Below are 15,710 nucleotides of genomic sequence, written 5' to 3' on the forward strand. Positions count from 1 at the left end.
TATTTTTAACACTTTGCCTGCCAGCAAGGGTTGACACCTATTATAGTCTGGTTTAAATCATTCCATGTCATTGAGTTAAATGCATATAGCACTGAAAGAGTTAAACAACCCTATCAAGCAGAAAAGCAGCCACGCTGTATATCAAAGAACTGGATGCTCTTCTTGTTCTGAATGTGGCTACTCTGTAACTTCTTTCCTCTCTCATCATCAGCCTCATGTTTTTTTCTTTTTTGTTTTTTTCCTTTTCTCCCTCCTCCCTCAATCCCTCTCTCCCTCCCTCTGTGGCTTACACTCCAAGGGCTTTCAGAGCACCGTGTAAAAGAGTGAAATAAACAGATGGACTGACAGCTCAAGTGACGTCTCCACAAAAGGCGGGGAGGTCTCTTTGAACAACCTAACTGGAAGAGAGAGTAGGCGTGGGTTTTAGCCAGGCTCAGGGTGGGAAAAAAAAACCCAGGAGTTGCGATGAGAGGACGCTGTCCACTTGTCTGCTGGTGCTGATCTCTGGAATTTCACTAGGTGCATCTTCTTCTGACCTCGCTTCAACGGAGAGCGATAGAAGCCAGGATTTAGTGGGGACCCTGCTGGGCACATATTAAGCCGGATTTTGGATCCTTTATAACTTGAGGGTAGGGGCAAAAAAACATCAACAAACACCAGCTTGGATATGTTTTTCTCTCTTGTCGTTGTGGATCTTATGCATTTTTGTTAATTCGCTTCGGATTTGCTTTGCAGATCACTGCCTCTGGAAATAACTCAAAATTCACTCTATTCACCATTGTGATCACTTTTCATTGATACCCAGGTGAGCTCAATGTTTGTTAACGTGCTGTCTGTACTTCTGTGTTTAATCAGTGGGCTGATATAAAGAAAGTCGTTAAGATATGTTTAATGTGATACCACAAGTTAACAAGAGAAACATTAAGCATACACTCTGTAATGTTTCCCTTTTCCAATATAAAATGGTGCACACTGCTAGCATTGTATGCGTTGGAATAATTCTGGTTGATATAAAAACACATGCTAGTTATTTTATTTTCAAGCAGAATGGTGTTTTCTGATTATCTAGACACTGTATTTCATAAGAATACAATGCTGGCTCCTTGTGTGCTCTGATACACAGTGTAAGTCTTGTAACTTTTACAAGTTAATCATAAAGTCACAGATCGCCCACACTGTAAGACGTGACTGGTGCACACACAGAAAGGAAGTGGGGCGACATAATTTAATTGGCTTCACAGTCCACATACAATTAAAGTCTGCTAACTCTATTCCATTCACATTATATATTCATGCCATCTTGCCAGTATTTACAGACTATGACCAGAGAATCAAGAAAGCTCATGTTATACCTGAATGCTTCCAATAAATAACAATCAGATATATGCTGAAACAGAGGTGACTGGATTCTAATAATAAAAAAAAAGTGCTGTACTAAACAGACACAGACCACACACATGTGTAGAGATACATTGTTTTATAATTTCATGTCCTCAGGTAAATATACCATTAGAAAATATAGAGACCCTGATCATACTGGATAAATATTGCATGGCTGTATTTGAGTGTTACTGTATGGAGGCAGTTGTGTGTAGTTGGCACCCCATATTTTAAGAGGTTCATTCAAATGCCTCAAAAAGAAACATTTGTGCTGCTTTGGTTTTTTGAAATATTGTGCATTATACTTTTATCAAACCCCACCCACTCTCCACACCATGTTATTAAATATTAAAAATGCACCATTTATTTGTGCTGTTTTTGTGAAGGAAAAGAATGAATGTTTGTGCCACTTTGGTTTTGGAGATATTGAGAGTTAGAGCAAAAAACAGGGCGCAAGAGAATACTGAGAACAGGCAGCGGCTGAAATAGCCTGCCCTTCGATGGGTTGCGCTCAGTTCTCAAGCTGGTTTTAGCTCATCTTGTGCCATTACAGAGAGAACATCTCTGAAACAAATCAGACTGGTATTGAGCGTTAGATTTTTACTAAACCCGCCCACTTTCCACCCCATATTATTGCATCAAATACATAATTAGCGCTGCGTTTGTGTGATTTGTGCCATCAAAATGTCAAATGAGCATTGGGGCCGATTTGGTTTTGGAGAATTGTGTATTATATTTGACAAACCCCGCCTACTTTACAACCCACGTTTGAAATTTCAGTAAAAAATACACCATTTGTAATGTGTTTATGCTGATTCACGCTGCAAAAATGAATGATTATGGTTTGGTTTTGGAGATATTGCACATTAGATTTTTATCAACCCCCCCACCCCCCACACTTTTCACACCATGTTATTACATTTTAAAACAAATACACCATTTGTTTTAATACACCAGTGTTTGTGCTGATTTATGCCAGTAGTTAACAAATTAGCACAAATGCAGTACAAACAGAATGGCGCGAAGTGGGTAAGGTATGATAAAATATATGGGAAGCCAAAGTGGCACAAACTTTTATTTTTGCAGAACAAACAAATTGTGTATTTGTTTTTTAAATGTAATAACTTGGGTTGGAAAGTGGGCGGGGTTTGAGCAGATATTATACGCAATATCTCTGAAACGTAAGTGGCACCAAAGTTCATTTTTGCAGCACAGACAAATGTTGTATTTAAAAAAAAAAAAAATATGAATAATATAGGGTGCAAAGTGGTTGAGGTTTAATAAAGTAGAATGCCCAATATCTCTGAAACCAAAGAGGCACAAACATTTGTGTTTTGCAGCACAAATCATCACAAACACAGCACGTACGAACAGTGTATTTTTTTTTTTTTTAAATATGTAATAACGTGGTGGAAAAGTGGATGGGTATGAGCAAATCTATTACACATTATCTTCAAAACCAAAACAGCTTATTGTTGTGGCACAAATCATAAACAGTGCACTTATTTATAAAACCTAACATGGGGTGGAAAGTGGGAGGGATTTGATAAAAATATAATATGCATTATGTCTGAAACTAAAGTGGTACAAAGGTTTGTTTTTACAGCACAAATCACAAATAGTGCATTTTTATTTACGGTTTAAAAACATGGGGTGCCAACTTCACACAGCCTGTTGATGCCCATGTTATACTAAATTCTCTTTAAACTGCAATCTCTAAGCATTTGACTTCAGTGGAAAATTTGCACTAATCATATTGATCTAGAAGACTACCATAAACGTGACAAATTCATGTGTTAGCTAAATTAGAACTGATTGATGTCATTGGCAATTATAATCACTCTGGGGGCACTATGCCATGTTCTGAAAATCATACCATATGATGGAAATCTTAATGTGTGTGTTATGCAACTATTACTTTTCTGTAACTCCATATACTTCCATCAGTTTTTCAAGCACATTTGCTGTTTAGTGGTACTGATATCATATTTTAGTAAACCCTAACATGTTCAGAGGCACTCAAAAAAGGGGAGAGCACTTTTACAAATGTAAGACAAGTTTAGACATAGCCAAGCAGATGGTGTGGAGAGCCCATCTAGAAAAAACAGGAAGTCACAGAGAAAAAGTGAGTCAGGGGATGTATTGAGAATGTGAAATAGAGACATACTGGTTTAACACTCAATGGTGCTTTATGAGGAGTTGAAAAGTTGAGGATGAAGTAGTCAGAATAGATTTAGGATATTACTAAATTTAAAAAAATAAATAAATAAAAGCGCCCTCATTTTAACAGATGTTAAAATGAGGTTGCTTTTGTTTTTTTTAAATGTAGTAATATCCTAAGTGTGTCAAGCTAGTTGTAAATTTACTTCAGATCTAGGTTTGGTAACCAAGCCCATAATTAGTGGCAGAAGAGTTTACTAAGCTGCGTTATTTACTAGAAGGTTGGTGTTTTTTAGATAACTTGTGGTTTGTCTTACACACATTGCAATATATCCATCAAGTATGTCATGTGTGATAATATATATTTTCAATGGCAAATATATTCAATATGGGATTAACTAACACAAATTCCCATCACTGGATTATATTGCCGTTTTGTCATAGATGGAGATAACTATGAACATAAATGTCTTTTTTTTTTTTATTTACTGAATAGCTTACATAGAAATCTATACAAGCTAGTCTGCTTTAAGGAGTTCACTAATGAGCAATAATTTATTAACTACCAACATGGCATAATCATGTTGTATGGATGCTGAACAATATTTCTCTTGCATAAACTTAATCTGAGAAAACTTCACAAATCAAACTGTTGCTGTAAAATGCTTTTCTATATTTTGTCAATTAAATTAAACATTTTTCTCTGATCATATATATTTTTTTAATATCCATAATCCAGCAATTCATTAGCAAGAATGGTGCTTCCGGTTTTTATTTATATTTGGGCATGAACTATTTTTATGGTTAGTTTTTTAATTTTTACATTTAGACATGATGAGTTTTATGAGCTTTATGAGCTCTATGTACTTAAAGGAGCACTATAGGGTAAGGAACACAAACATGTATTCCTGACGTAAAGGGTTAAAACCATCATCTAGTCCCCTTTGCCCCTTCATACCTCCCTAAAAATAGTAAAACTTACTTGCATTCAAGTCTGCAGCTGTAACTCTGTATGCTGTTTGCCTCAGAATAACAAGCGATCTGCTGACATCATCAGAAGTGGTTGCCTGATCCAATCACAATGCTTCCCCATAGGATTGGCTTAGACTGACGAAGAGGCAGATCAGGGGCAGAGCCAGAACAATTCAAACACAGCCCTGGTCAATCAGCATCTCCTCATAGGGATGAATTGAATCAATGAATCTCTATGAGGAAAGTTCAGTGTCTGCATGCAGAGGGAGGAGACACTGAATGTTTGGATGCATTTTAGGCAGCCAGGACCCAGTAAGGATCTCTAACAGACATCTAAGGAGTGACCAGTGAAGTTATCACTAGGCTGAAATGTAAACACTGCATTTTCTCTAAATAGGCAGTGTTTACAGAAAAAAAGCCTGAAGGTAATGATTCTACTCACCAGAACAAATCCAATATCTATAGTTGTTCTGGTGACTATAGTGACCCTTTAATGGTTTCCCCAACTCCAAAGTTGTAAACATAGTAATGACTAATTTGTGCATAACTTTTCATATATTCATAAATGTAAATACTTCACTAAAACATCTGGTACCCTGTTTTTTTTTTTTTTTTTTTTCACTGTATCATCATATTTAATTTAAATATTGATTATAAGCAAATTATATAGACATTTTGCAATAAGTGGCAGACACACAAGATAAGCAGTGGCAATATATGGAAAGGTTCCCAAAGGAACATAATCTACTATTACTTTCAATATACATGTTATGAATTATAGACTCTGAAAATTCACTAGCAAGTCCTACATGCAGGTTAAATTACAAAAAGGTTCTTTAGCACATTGAACCATGGTAATTTTTTATTTTTTTAATATTCTTCTTCTTTTGTGTGCATTGTGATACATACAAGGGCAGGATGATATTGTAGTGGAAATGGTTGCCAGAGTGAACAACATAATTGTAGCATATACTATCATAGGAGGACACTACACATTTTTAGGATAAGTAAATAGAATGAGAGGTCAACAAGTAATATCAGAAATACTATAGAGCCACTGGATGCTAAGTACTTAGAAGAGCAGACATTCAGAAATTCATAATTTGTAAAGAGAAATAGTTTGTTTATATCAGTTATATCAGCCTAGATCAGTTAGCCTTTGTTACAGAGTCCTGATTGGGGAGGACAACATGATAGAGACCTGATCTCCACTAACAGAGGTTCAGCCAATGCCACAAGTGTGCCTCAGTAGTAGGTTTGTCTCCACACCACATTGGAGGTCCCCTCTCACGGCCCCAAAGTAGCAACAAGGTTGCATGCAGGTTGGTCACAGAAGGGCTGCTGACATTGGATGTAATGTATGGCCTGTGGAAGGAGGAGTCTTCTCTGCTTGGCCCAGACATGGGCTCCGATGCGCCTTGGCCGTCATGGTGCCTTCCTGTATTTCAGGCAGTAATGCTGACACACATCTGAATGGGCCTCCAGCCAAGTGCAAACCACTGCATCAGCCATGTTTTCTGATTATATAGGTGAGGTGTGGGAGGGAGGCCTGCTGTGTATGTGCCTCAAAATTCCTCGCAGATCTGGTTAAAATGAGCCTTGAAGAGTTTTTTTCAGCTCAGAATCTTAGACCCGTCCAAGGCTTGGGTAAGGTGTGGCGCGACGGCCATCTTGGGAGAGAGTAGTCCTTAGTTTGGAGTGAGACTTCCCTGCGGCAGGTAGTCAGATTTTCCCAGCGGGGACCGGGATATACCCCACCGGTCCAAAGGGGTGGGTTGCAGGGCATTATGATCAGATGTGATGTTCAGACCAACCACCTGGCCGCCTTCCGTGCTAGGCCTCATATTTAGATAGTGGGTTTTCTTACCAGAAATTAATGGGATTAGCATCCACCAGCTCCCCCTTGATTCAACAGCCCTTCACTGTCAAGTAAGACTGAAAAAAAAAATGATTTTGGGCTGTAGTGACCAAAATTTAGCTCATTAGTGCAGGAGCTCTTAAAAGACACGCCCGGCCATCTTGGCAGTCAAGCCCGCACCCTGTATCCAGGTAATTTAAATAGAAATTACACACATCACTTCCATAACTTGTTAAAACTAACTCAGAGCTTGAGTCCTGAGTAGAGTTCTAATGTCTAAAGCACGGGTGTTAAAAAGGTAGATCCCCAGATGTATTTAACTACAGCTTCCATGATGCTTTGTCATTCTAAAGCATTCTAAAGGCATGTATAGGACTTGTAGTTCTACAACAACTGGGGATCTACATTTTTGGCAGCCTTGTTCTAGAGAATATATGAGTTGCCTCCTAGTCAAGATTTCCTAAAGGAATTGTAAGCAACACCCACCTAATAAAACCCCAACAAATTACATAAAAAAACTTTAACAAATGCATTTAAATATAGTTATATTTGAATATTTATGTGGAGTAGGTGAAGGTATGGATGTAGTTTATGAAAGCATGTTGTGCTATGTACTGCATGGTGTGCGGATGTATGCACGTGACTGTATGAAGGTGAGTGAATAGTGATTATATTTAGATCATTATTTAGGTGATCATATTGAATCCCAAGATTGGCCCAAGACATTTGTTTGTCCTTTGTGCAAGTACAAAATCCTGCCCTGACCATGGCCATTGAAACTTTAACACTTAAACCATAAATGCTTTTTTTTTTACAAAACATAAAATTAATGGGTTACTCCAACCATAATGACCATAGGCCCCTGTGACATCCGAGGGGGCACAGAAGTCAGTGCTGGAGTTTCTCACAGCACTGATTTCCAGGTAAGTAAATCTCTTTTATGAGAAGGATATACTGAAAACAGGAGGGTGGACCTTCTCCGTAGTGCACAATAGATCATATTACACAGGGAAGCACCCAACAACATGGTTAGACTTTAACCCCTTAAGGACACATGACATGTGTGATATGTCATGATTACCTTTTATTCCAGAAGTTTGGTCCTTAAAGGGGTTAAACTAAAGTTAAATGCGTACTTAGTTATATTGCCTTTCATCTGCAGTGCTTGTAGTGGATATTCTACTTTTTCTGCTCCTTTAATCTGTGTTCAGGCTAATTAATATCCCCTGCTCCCCCTCCCCCGAGTCAAGATAACCTATTTCACTGCCAAACTGGCAAAGCATAATGGAAAGTGAAGTTCCACAAAAGTTGAGAGCCTCCTTTTGACAACCCTCTATTGTAGGCTTAGACTGTGTTGGGTTTATATCAATGCTTTTAGTATACTTTTTTCAAACCATGCCCACTTTACACTTTATTATTAAATCTTATAAACAAATACACCAGTTGTTTGTGCAGCTTTGTGCTGCCAGAGTGAACATTTGTGCCACTTTGGTATCTGAGATTTTGTGAATTAGATTTTTACTAAACCCCGTCCACTTTCCATACCATGTTTTTTTATTTTTAAAAACAAATACACCATTCATTAGTGTTGTGCTTTGGATTATTGTTGCTGCAAAAATGAACAGTTGTACCATATTGGTTTTGGAGATATTGTGCATTAGATTTGCTCAAACCCTACCCACTTTCCACCCAAATGTCAGTAACAAATACTCAATTTATTTGTGCTGATTTGTGCCACAAAAATCTTAGACCAGGAGGAGACAGTGCAAAGTTTCTCTCTAATGTTGGTGTATCTATCTGCAGATTATAATCACAGACTTAAGCAGTGCTGGTTTTAGATTTAATATAGGGTAAGCTGATTTCACACGAGCAGTTTAAATGATGCTGGGTATATATCTACCGTAGGAGATCTCAGAGGAAGCTCAGCCTATCCTGTATGAACCAGCACTGACTTAGTTAGTGCTGTGTTCATATCTAATGTAGAAGGATATGACTGCAGGTGTATCACAACAGGATCAGAAAGTGCAGGGTTTATATCTTATGCAGAGGGGATATGACTGCACATTGTCAGAACAGGATTAAAATGTGCTGAGTTTATATCTAATGTTGGAGGATCTTACTGCAAATGATCAGAACAGGATCAAACATGTATATGTAATTTAGCGGATCTGTTTGTACATTATGAAAACAGGTTCAGACAGTGCTGAGTCTGTATGTTAAAGGATAACTGTCACCAGAAATTTAAGAATATTTACCCCTTCTACCTTCCAATTAATTAGGGTCCCCACCCACAGGCATTGATGGGGTTGGGGGAGAGGACACTAGGTTCCCCTCCTTTATTACAAATATTAGGGCCCCTAAGCTGCCGACATGGTGGGGCCAGGGAAGGGGGCACTAAGGCCCCCCTTTGCTATCAACTGGGAAGCAATGGCTACCCAGTCACTAGTTTTAATGTTTAGTAGACATTCCCCCACCTGCTGAATGGTAGATGGGTGCCATATAGAAAATATATAGCAAATAGCAAGTGTAGCTGGATTCTAGCTCAGTCCGACCAAAGGTGGATGAATATAGTAGAAAGATCTAGTGTTCTGTAAAAGCAGGGGCCTGGTATGTTTACATATACTTCATTTCATTACATGCTGCAAGGATTCTTAAAATAATAATAATAATAATAATAATAATAATAATAAAAATCTGATAACAGTTTTCCTTTAATACCTTACTATCATTTACACTGTTTTACTGTTGAGGAGCATACAACCTAGCATGCTCCAACGTTAAACCGGACCACCTCCGTCATTTAAAATCTAGTGTATTGTGAAAAACTATATTGTAAATGTATAACTCGTTATACATTCTATGTTGGGATTTTTTTGATATTTCATTCACACATGTTGCAAATGTGTGAAAAATCAAGCTTAGAGGCATTTAAAGGTTACAGACAAACATTGGCATTAGAATGCCCATTCATAAGTGAGCTTCAATCTGACACCAACATACCAAACCTGCCAAGTTAGTTCATAGAATGTGAATGATGACTTAACTGGTCAAAGTGCGTATTGTGTTAAATGCCTTTGGATGTAATACTCCCTGCTAGGTTCCAAATTACCTCTAGATACAATCAACAGACAACCTGCTGATTAGAAGCTTCATATAATGGATTTCCTGTTTCATGGCCGAAAAGCCATACACATTCTTAAGATAACCATGTGCAGTGCCAAGTGTCAGCTTGAGTTGTGTAAAACTCACATTGATCTGACTCTGGAGATATTGAAATGCATTCTATGGAGTGATGAATTTCACCTCACCATCTGGCACTCCTACAGACCACATCAAATAAATGGATGCCAAGAGAATGCTTACTACATAGCTACACAGCACCAACAGTAAAGGTTCCACATAAGGAATTATAGTATAGGTCTGTTTTTCATTGTTAGAAACAGGCCTCTTAGTTCTACCAGATGGCCATCTGGAATACTATACACTGACATTTAAGACAATTCTGAGGTGCTACCTTTTTAACAATAGCTTTGTGAAAGACTTTCCCCTGCTTTCCATGTCGATTCTTCCTGTGCACACAGTGAAATCCATACAAAAATAGTTGATTGAAACAGTTGTTTTGCCTACAGAGATTCTCATGTCACACTTTGAAAAAAATTGTATTTAACGGTTAACCAAATTATAATAGTCCAGCATCTTTACCCGACCTCTGTTCAGGCAAACTCTAAAGTATCTTTCCATTATCTAGTAGAAAGTCTTCCACAAACATGCATGCTGTCATATTAGCAAAGGGGGTCATTTTTGTTAGGTGCATTCTTAGGTCATAATATATCAATATTTGTGGTTCCCCCAACAAACTTAATTAATCCCCTTACAAAACCCTGCCATATACCAGTGCTAGGACCTAACATGTTCTGTGAATCACATATTCACATGAAATCCTTTGAATAATTGTAAGTATTCTATAAATCCATACTTATAACTTTTAGACCTGTTTTTATCCCACACCATACTGTATAATACATTCATGTGCACTATTAACCCAAACTTGCATCATTAAAACTATGCACCCACAGAACTACCTTTACAATACAATATAATGCTTTGAAGTGATATTGTCATTGTAATTATGCAATTTCATATGTTTTAATCTTTTAGTATTACAAGGGACTAGTGATGTCGCGAACATAAAATTTTTGGTTCGCGAACGGCGAACACGAACTTCCGCAAATGTTTGCGAACCTGCGAACCGCCATAGACTTCAATGGGCAGGCGAATTTTAAAACCCACAGGGACTCTTTCTGGCCACAATAGTGATGGAAAAGTTGTTTCAAAAGGGACTAACACCTGAACTGTGGCATGCCGGAGGGGGATCCATGGCAAAACTCCCATGGAAAATTACACAGTTGATGCAGAGTCTGGTTTTAATCCATGAAGGGCATAAATCACCCAACATTCCTAAATCACAATGGATATGGATTGACACCTGACATATGACATATTGACACCTTGACTTATGGATTGACACCTGTCCTCAGAGACCCTGATACACACTGACAGAGCAGAATAGGGACTGTTCCCCCTACATAGGGTCACTTGGCAGATATGGATTGACACCTGTCCTCAGGGACCCTGATACACAGCAGAATAGGGACTGTTCCCCCTACATAGGGTCACTTGGCAGATATGGATTGACACCTGTCCTCAGAGACCCTGATACACACTGACACAGAGCAGAATAGGGACTGTTCCCCCTACATAGGGTCACTTGGCAGATATGGATTGACACCTGTCCTCAGGGACCCTTATATACACTGACACAGAGCAGAATAGGGAATATTCACTAAATGCCAAACATTGTTATACAGTAAATAAGGATAAGGGGGGGGGGGGAAACCTACTGTCCTCCCGCACCCCCCCCCCCCATAAGCGGTGGGTGGGGCCATAAAAATAATGAGGGGGGACCTACTGTATGATGTTGTATCGATCAGGTAGTATAAGGGTTACGCCCGGTGCACAGTGACAAACCAAACTCCCCGTTTAACGCACCGCAAACAGTCCATTTGCACAACCACAAACTCCCCATTTGCACAAGGTTGGATACCAAGCTAGCCATGTCAGTTCCTTGTCCTCACTGATGTAATTGAAGGTCTCTTCCTCCACCCAGCCACGTACAACACCAAGGGTTCCCGAAAGGTGACAAGCCCCCTGGGACGCCTGCTGTGTTTGGTCTTCCACCTCCTCAAAGCCACCTTCCTCCTCTAAATCCTCTTCTTCAGACTCCTCTCTCTGCGTTATTATAAGGTGTGTTAAGTAGTACTATTCTTATCAGTTTAATCCCTGTTACGAGTAGAGGACTATTTCCTTGTTTCACCAAACCCCTTCAAAGATGGAAAAAGCGTTGCCGCAGGTCCAGCAAGTGATGCTGATAAGGCTGTTTCTGGTGGTGATGGTGACCACAACTCTTCCTATTCCTCTTCACACTGATCTACGGCCTGATCCAGCACTCTTCGCAGGGCACGCTCCAGGGAGAAAACAATTGGTATGATGTTGCTGATGGTGCCTTCAGTTCGACTGACTAGGTTTGTCACCTCCTCAAAAGGACGCCTGAGCCTACAGGCATTGCGCATGAGCATCCAGTAATGTGGGCAAAAAAAATCCCAGCTCCCCAGAGGCTGTCCTAGCACCCCGGTCATACAAATATGCATTAACAACTTTTTCTTGTTGGAGCACGTGGTCGAACATTAGGAGTGTTGAATTCCAACGTGTCGGGCTGTCGCAAATCAAGCGCCTCACTGGCATGTTGTTTCGCCGCTGGATATCTGCAAAGTGCGCCATGGCCGTGTAGGAACGCCTGAAATGGCCACACACCTTCCTGGCCTGCTTAAGGACGTCCTGTAAGCCTGTGTACTTATGCACAAAGCGTTGTACGATCAGATTAAACACATGTGCCATGCACGGCACATGTGTCAACTTGCCCAACTTCAATGCCGCCAACAAATTTGTTCCATTGTCACAAACTACTTTGCCGATCTCCAGTTGCTGCAGAGTCAGCCACTTTTCCACCTGTGCATTCAGGGCGGACAGGAGTGCTTGTCTGGTGTGACTATGCTTTCAAACAAGTCAAACCCAAGACGGCGTGACACTGCCGTATCCGGGATGTGGAATAGTACCTGGGGAGCTAGGGGGGGGGGGCGTTGATGTGGAGCAAGACGCAGCAGCAGAGGACTCAGCCAAGGAGGTTATGGAAGAGGATGGAGTAGGAGGAGTAGAGGAGGTGGCAGCAGGCCTGCCTGCAAGTCATGGCAGTGTCACCAACTTCTCTGCAGAGCCACGCATTCCATGCTTGGCAGCCGTCAGCAGGTTTACCCAATGCGCAGTGTAGGTATACCTGCCCTGACCATGCTTTGCAGACCAGGTATCAGTGGTCAGATGGACCCTTGCCCCAACACTGTGTGCCAGACATGCCATTACTTTCTTTTGCACAATCGAGTACAGGTTGGGGATTGCCTTTTGTGCAAAGCAATTTCATCCGGGTACCTTCCACTGCGGTGTCCCAATAGCTACAAATTTTTTGAACGCCTCAGACTCCACCAGCTTGTATGGTAAAAGCTGGCGGGCTAATACTTCAGACAAGCCAGCTGTCAGACGCTGGGCAAGGGGGTGACTTTCTGACATTGGCTTCTTACACTCAAACATGTCCTTCACAGACACCTGACTGTGGGAAGATGAGCAGGAACTGCTCAAGGTGAAAGACGGAGTGGCGGATGGTTGAGAGGGGGCAAGGAGGACAGCAGTGGTTGATGTGGCTGAAGATGCTGGACCAGGAGGAGGATGGCGGCTTTGAGTTTGTGTGCTGCTTGTACTCATTTGTTGATCCCATAGGCGTTTGTGATGTGCGATCATGTGCCTACGCAAAGCAGTTGTACCTAGGTGGGTGTTGGACTTCCCACGACTCAGTTTCTTTTGGCACAGGTTGCAAATGGCATCGCTGTTGTCAGAGGCAGACACACAAAAAAATTCCACACTGCTGAACTCTGCAATGACTGCATTCTGTTGGTGGACACAGCATGCGTTGATTGGCGTGCTGTCGGGCTGACCCGGGTACAGATGCATGCTGTCTGACTGTGCCACTAGTTCCTTGCGACGACCTCCCCCTGCTTCCAACTCATCTCCTCCTCTCTGTCTCCCCATCTGAACTTTCGTCCTTTCTTCTTCTTGCCGAGCGGGCACCCACGTGATATCCATGGACGCATCATCATCATCAACCGCTTCACTTGTATCTGACAACTCAGCAAAGGAAGCAGCAGCGGGTACAACATCATCATCACACCGTACGTCCATTTGTGTAATGCTGGCTGACTGAGACATATCCCTGTTATCTACATCCTCTGGCAATAATGGTTGCGCATCACTCATTTCTTCAAACGGATGTGTAAATAACTCCTCTGACAGATCAAGTGAAGCGGCTGTGGTGCTAGTGTTGGTGGTGGCGCAAGGCGGTGAGTGGTATCTTGAGAGGTGCCCGAAGCTAAGCTGGAGGAGGATGGTGCGTCAAGGTTCCAAGCGGAAGCTGTAGAAGATTGGGTGTCCTGTGTTAGCCAGTCAACTATGTCCTCAGAACTTTTCAAGTTCAGGGTACGTGGCCTCTGAAAACTGGGCATTATTCTAGGGCAAAAGGGAATCACAGCACCACGACCACGATGGCCCATGCGGGGTGGCCTGCCTCTGCCTGTCATTTTTTTTGGATTAGTGGTACTATGCGTGCAAGCTACTGTGAGACCAGATATGAGTGGCACTGTGCACTGGCAGAGTACACGCTGTAGGCTTGACACACACGCTTGCAGACAACTAACTGCTATTCAATCTATAACAGTATAAAAAATGCTTTGGGTTTTAAATGCACGCTATTGTGACACCAGATATGAGTGGCAATGTGCACTGGCAGAGGTTGGCAGAGTACACGCTGTAGGCCTGACATACACACTTGAAGACAACTAACTGCTATTCAATCTATAAAAGTGAAAATATTTTTTTTGTTTTTAAATGCAAGCTATTGTGACACCAGATGAGTGGTGGCACTGGGCAAGTGGGCACAGTATCCACTGTGAGCCTGACACAGAAGCTGGCAGGCAGGCATTTGCAATTAGATTACACAAGAAAAAAAAGCAGACTGATGTTCTAGCCCTAAAAAGGGATTTTTGGGGTGTTGTCCTTACAGCAAAGATCAGATGAGTCCTTCAGGACTGTAGTGGACACTGAATACACTAGCCTAGCTATCCATTTACCTATCAAATGAGCAGCAGCTACACTTTCCCTCCTCTATCTAAGAATGCAACTTCAGAATGAACCTAAAATGGATGCTGTACAGGAGGTGGGAGGGTCTGGAAGGGAGGGTCTGCTGCTGATTGGCTGGAATGTGTCTGCTGACTGTGAGGCACAGGGTCAAAGTTTACTCAATGACGACGAATAGGGGGTGGATTGAACCACGCATATATTCGCCCGCCGTGGCGAACGCGAACACGCTATGTTCGCCGGGAACTATTCACCAGCGAACCGTTCAGTACATCACTACAGGGGACTCAGGATTAACAATGAAGGGTCAAATACACACTGAGTTTTAAGGACTCACTCTTTGCCTCCTATCAATGAATCTGTTTGTAAAACAATTTTAAACAATTGGATAATTAAATAAAAGTCAGTATGTTATCTGCTGGGTGTACTCGTTATGTGTTTTGTATCCACGTATACATTTTAATGCAGAAACATTTAACATCACAGATGATGGATAATGCTTTTAGTACAAACATATTTATTTTAGAGCTGGGTTGGTGAAATAGAAAACTGCAAGATAAAGAGGCCAAATGTCAGGTAGACTGAAAAATAATTTGTGCACAAGGAAACATAGAAATATACTGTATACACAAATGTCCACTCAGTACTTTTTCAGAAATTACTGCATTCCAATAGCATTACCATTGCAAAGAAGGATTCTTAAGTTGCTTTAAGGTATAGTTTTTCTACCACTTATTTGTTTGCTTGATTATATGTAGTCAGCAAATGGTATTTTTCAAAGCCTGCCAAACATTTATTTGCCTTTATTTAAGTAAGATTTAATGGCACCTAGTTCATTTTTGCTTAAATTTTAATGTCTGTCTGATGAAACTGGTGGCACATTTTGTGTCTTAAACAATCTGATAAAGGTGAAGTTTTATCTTATTGACATTTCCAAAAACCTCTAAATTACACTCCTACCTTCTGTGTTTTTGCCTAAGTGAGGATGGAGCTAGTACTTGACCAAGACTGATGGCATCCTTGTGAACTCACTCAATGCTGATTG

General features: G+C 40.8%; 1 protein-coding gene across 4 annotated transcripts in view; it reads left to right on the plus strand.

The window, feature by feature from the left end:
- The first annotated feature begins 336 nt into the window (after nt 1-336).
- The window catches only part of FSTL5 (follistatin like 5), a 1,067,859-nt gene continuing 1,052,485 nt past the window's right edge, over nt 337-15,710 (plus strand). For 3 of the 4 annotated variants that reach the window (XR_010091251.1, XM_063458208.1, XM_063458210.1), the window contains exon 1: nt 337-805. The gene's annotated coding sequence lies outside the window, so the exon portion shown is untranslated. The remainder of the gene's footprint in view (nt 806-15,710) is intronic. The other variant, XM_063458209.1, reaches the window with a different exon arrangement.

Source organism: Pelobates fuscus, chromosome 6, assembly GCF_036172605.1.
Source record: "Pelobates fuscus isolate aPelFus1 chromosome 6, aPelFus1.pri, whole genome shotgun sequence".
NCBI lineage: Eukaryota > Metazoa > Chordata > Amphibia > Anura > Pelobatidae > Pelobates > Pelobates fuscus.